Source organism: Alligator sinensis, unplaced genomic scaffold (assembly GCF_000455745.1).
Source record: "Alligator sinensis unplaced genomic scaffold, ASM45574v1 scaffold717_1, whole genome shotgun sequence".
Classification (NCBI taxonomy): Eukaryota; Metazoa; Chordata; order Crocodylia; family Alligatoridae; genus Alligator; species Alligator sinensis.
In genome coordinates this window covers 2,085,878-2,091,122 of record NW_005841961.1, presented here as the reverse complement: position 1 = coordinate 2,091,122, position 5,245 = coordinate 2,085,878, and the positions used below count along the sequence as shown (strand labels likewise).

At 50.5% G+C, this 5,245-nt stretch overlaps 1 protein-coding gene across 2 annotated transcripts in view; it reads left to right on the top strand.

Annotated features, from left to right (window-relative positions):
- The window catches only part of MMP16 (matrix metallopeptidase 16), a 302,780-nt gene that overhangs the window by 86,730 nt on the left and 210,805 nt on the right, over positions 1-5,245 (top strand). The gene's annotated exons all lie outside the window — the stretch shown is intronic.

The following is a 5,245-nucleotide window of genomic DNA, read 5'->3' as shown; positions in this document are numbered from 1 at the left end:
TTGAGTTCAGCATGCAAAAGGGTAAACAGCAGTTTTGGCAGAGACCACCACCAGGTCAGGGACAGGAGATACGACTCATAACCACTGAAGGAATGATGCCAAAAAACTTCAGACCTCTCTTCCTCCCACTCCTGGAAATGGACTTGTGATGGAAGGTTTCCCGTGTGGGAACTGTTATCTCAGGCACTCGGCACTGGCAAGCAGCCCAACAGCACTTTTCCCCACTTCCATCTGGTCTGAACTAGGCAGCACTGTACCTAGACTCCTGGAGGCCCCGGGCAAACTTTTAGTATCAGGCCCCCTTTTGCCAGAGATGATGATAATAATAATTATTATTTTCACCATTTTGGGGCCCCCTTTCTGTCTGGGTCCTGGGTGACCACCTGGTTCGCCCAGGCCTCTGTCCAGCCCTGGATCCATGGGTGAAATCCAACGGGCACCAGCTAATTCTGATTCTCGTGGTGCAAGTGCTCATTGTATTGACCCCTTAGAGCAACCCCTAACTCCCCTCCTATGATTGTTGGCCCATCCCAGATCCAGACCTCCCCCCCCCCTCAACTCTTGCAAGCTAAGCAGCCCTTCCCCCTTGTGTGCAGATACTCCACATGTGTGTATGGAAGGTCAGCTTGTGGTGGATGACATGGCGAGTCCAGGACAGGTGGCTGAACACCTGCTGAGCAAATGAAAGATGTACGAGATGAGATGCCAGCTAAATGAAGAAGAGACTTTACAACTTGTGGTCACAGCCCCTGAGCTCAGGCCGTACGCCATGGACTCCTGGCGCCAGGGGATTTAAGACCAGCAAAGGGCGTGAATTGTGTCATATACAGGAGAAATGAACAGGCTGGGGGTGCTTACACCTAGGCTGCCAAGTCTCAAGACTGGGGACTCCAGATGGCCTCCTGCTGTTTGGAGGAGACACCCCGCAGCATTGTGGAGCTGAGAAATTCACAGCACCAGGATAGGGAGTTAATATACATGCTCCAAACCACTGGCAGTTGCCCTTAGGTGTAGGCCTCCCAAGGAGGTCCAGGCCAGTCCCAAAGGGGTGCAGGGCACCCATGGGCAGGCCATGGCAGCTTCTGCAGCAGAGCCCAGAGGTACCAGCTTGTTTACCCCTGCCAGGAGACCTGTGTGGGGAACTCTTCCACTCCCTGTGGCCCCACTTGTGACCCAGGTCCCACTCAGTGGTGCAGCCTTGGAGAGAATAGTCAGCCCCCTGGCTTGGGCCAGCTGCCTGACATAAGCCCCAGGTGTCGATGAGGGGTCTGGATCCTTAAAGGGGGAGACATAGCCATGGAAGCCAAGGGATGGGGGAGGGCCAGCAGACTTCAGCACCCACTGCAGTGATACCTCCTAGCCTGTGGCTCTCTCAGATAGACATTGGGTCATGCAGCTATCCAGCTCCTACATAGCAGAGTTGCTGGTCTTGACTCTAGAGCCCTCTAAAGTAGGGTGCCAGGTCAAAAGTCCCCTCCAAGTTTTCATTTTTGTTTAATTCAGGGCCTGGGTGTTTCCCTGACTCCAGACCCCCTTCTAGGTTCTGTTGCCCCATTGTCAACCCTCCCCCCAAACGCTGCCCCCTCCAAGGGTTTGCTGTTTTGTATCAATTATGAGGACAGATCAGGCTGAGACACGGGCAGTGGTCAACAGGTTTTCTTTATTAAACAGAGGAAGATTTTGGCAACCACAACATTTTAAACTGAGGCATATCCTTTCCTTGCGCCGCATTCCCCTGCAGCCAGGTCTGTGCCCCTGGGAGGGGTTGGCGAGAGAGAAGGGAAGGGGAATAGTGCGCAGGCAGTCTGGGTTGTGGGCAGTGCTGCCCATGATGCAGGGCAGAGGAGCTTGGGGCAGGAGACCCTCAGCCCAGTGCTAGGGTGGGGGAACTCAAAGTCATTTTGACCCTACTAATTAAGGGAGGCTTCCTGGTGACATGGGGAGGCAGTTGGTTAAGGCTTCACAGATCTGGACAGTTTGCCAGGGTGCAAGCCCAGGGCCAGGGCCACACACATCAGCAGGAGGTTTACCCTCTTTCCCATCCCTGCACTGCACGTGCTCTCTGTGTTAGGCCTGGTCCATAGTCCAAGTGCTCCTTCTGGCACTACCACTGCCCCCATCGGGCCTCATGAGTCAGGGCAGGAGGGGGAAGGCCAGGCCCCTGACAAAGATTCAGGAGGACAGTGACTACGCTGATGACAAAATCAGGGATCCCAGAAGCGTAGCATCCATTTGCCATTACCCCAGGGAGTGGGGAGTTGTGCAAGAGGTGGGCATCATCCATATCAGCCATGTTGAAGTCAGTGGCCCAGTTGTGCCTCAGATGCCTGTGTGTGTGTGTGTGTGTGTGTGTGTGTGTGTGTGTGTGTGTGTGTGTGTGTGTGTGTGTGTGTCCGTCCCAGATGCCTGAGTTCTGTTTGTGTGTGTGGGTTCAGGATGCCTGGTTTCCCTGTATGTGGCACAGCCAGTTGGGTGGTTTGTCCATTTGGCTCCACTTGGGAGCCTTCAGCAGCCTGGGGAGCTTGAGGGGCACGTGAGGAGGCATGTGAGAGCCCCTCCACCCTGCACCTGCTAGGTTCAGTTTCCACTGCCCCCTGACAAGAGCAAGGTGTGTTTTGCTTCCTCCTGACCTAACTGTGGGTGCTTAGAGCAAAGCACAAAAGTTAAAGCATTTTCACCTTGGGCTTCTTCAATGCGTGTGCTGTGTACTTAGCCTCTAACAGTGTGGCTGTAGGAATACTTGTAATGGTCTCTAAATATTGCATATTTTAAAAAAAAACATTTTGCTACTAACATTATTATTAATATTAGGATGTGACCAGTCATCACTTTGGCAACTTTAGGTTCCCCCTCCCCCCCATTTCCAACTCCCTTCCCTCTGTCTTTCTAAAATATTGGCACTCTGGGGCACAGACTATGCCTTTTCTATGTCTGTACAGCATATAGCACATTGTGTACGTTGCAGGAAATAGAAGATGCTCTTAGATCCTCAGAAGCTGTAATTTTTCATACTCCTCAACAGTTTATAATACCTGATTGTCTAGTCCAGTATTTGTTTTAAAATAAGGTATTGTAATCAAAGATGTGGGGCAGAAAATTTTCCATTGCTTTATTTTTCTGTGGGAAATTTTCCATTTCTAGAAATTCATTGTTTCATAAAATTCGTTAGTAACAATGAACAGAGGCCAATACAATATTAAGCAAGCATAGCAGTTTAAAAAAGTTGTAATTAATGTTTTTCAGGTGATTATACCTAGGCTGTGTGTGAGACACACACTTCCTAGGAATCCTAGGTATCCTAGGTATCACATCTATGTTTTATTGAAACAGGAGGGTAAAAACACTCACATAATAATCCAAACCAAAAATCAAGTTTTGAATTCACCTAATTGGCTGTGCAGGTTAAATCAAAACCAAAGCATGGAATATCATGTACGTTTCTTTGTGTGTGCTAAGATTAGTGTGTCAACAGTTTTCAGTGCCTTCATTTTTTTTCCTTACATTTAAATAAACAATGCAAGTGAAGTACATGCTATTGTGTATTGTCTTTACTTTTTTTACAGGTATTCCAATAAAAATAATTTCTTTCCACATGAAGCTTTGAATTTGTTTGAATATAATATTTAAACCATGTTAAGTGTGCTGTATTTAATTTTTTTCCTAATCAAATATTTCGTTTCAAATTTCATAGATTTCATAGACAAATTTCTCTTGAAGGTGTTCAATGTAGATGCATGAACCACCTCTGGTGGCACGCTATTCCAGACCTTGGGGGCTTGGACAGTGAAGAAATTCTTCCTTATGTCCAGCCTGAAACGGTCTTGCTGGAGTTTATAACTGTTCAACCTTGTCATCCCTTGGGGCGCTCTGGTGAACAGTCGTCCCCCCAGATCCTGGTGAACACCCCTGATAACTTATAGGTGGCCATCAGATTGCCCTGAGCCTGCGCTTTTCCAGGCTAAAGAGTCCCATAGCTCTCAGCCTGTCATCATAAGGTCTGTTTTCCTGACCTCTGATTATGTGTGTGGCTCTCCTCTGCACTCTCTCAAGCTTCTCCACATCCTTTTTGAATTGAGGAGCCCAAAACTGGACGCAGTACTCCAGCTGTGGCCTCACCAAGGCCGAGTACAATGGGAGAATGACGTCCTGGGATTTGCTTGAAGAAGCATCTATGGATGCAAGCCAGCGTTTTGCTTGCTTTACTAGCTGCAGCATCACACTGATGGCTCATATTCATCTTGTGGTCAATGATGACCCCCAAGTCGCTTTCATCCGTAGTGCTAACCAGCGTAGCACTGCAAAGCCTATAAGGATGCTGCAGGTTTTTCCTCTCAAGGTGGAGAATCTTGCATTTTTCGGTGTTAAACACCATCAGTTTCTCGCCTGCCCATTTCTTGAGCCTGTCAGGGTCAGCCTGGATTGCCCTCCGGTTCTCAGGTGTGGATGCTTTACCCCAGAGTTTGGTATCATTGGTGAACTTGGCCAGTCCTCTTCTGACTCCAATGTCCACATCATTAATGAAGATGTTGAACAATATAGGTCCAAGGAAAGAGTCTTGGGGGACCCCACTGGTCACAGGGCACCATGACGATTGACTTCTGTCAACCACCACCTTCTGGGTCCGACCTCAGAGCCAATTCCCCAGCCAGCGGATCGTGGTGGACCAGAGGCTGCAGTTGGCCAGTTTTGCCAAGAGGTGATCATGGGATGTGTCCCAGGGGAGCTGGGGTTACAGAAGGACCCCAGGCCAAAGCAAAAAGAAAGCCCGACTTACCTTCTGCAGAGCCCGAAGAACAGGAAGGAACGCGAGCGGCGAAACCACCACCATGACTGATTAGCCGTGCTTATATCCAGCTGGGGCTAGGTACCGTGGGCTGGAGACGCCATCCAGCGGAAATAAAAAGCTGCCCCGAGGGTGCAGTGGGGCGGCAGATGAGCGGAGGCTCGAGGAGGAAGCCCACACCCCGAGGGGCTCAGCTGCTGCATCAGGCAGTGTGGGAAGCTGGGGGCGGAGCCGGGAGAGGAGCCGACGGCAGAGCCGGCAGCGACGCCGACAGCAGAGCTGGCAGTCGCTGGAGCTGCCAGTGGAGCCGATGGTGGAGTTGACAGCAGAGCTGACGGCCGAGTTGGCAGTGACGCCGACAGCAGAGTCTGCAACAAGCTGGTAGCGATGCCGGTAGAGGAGCCGGCAGCGACGCCTACAGCATGGCTTGGAGTGAAGGCAGTAGGCACGGCGGCCGCGAGG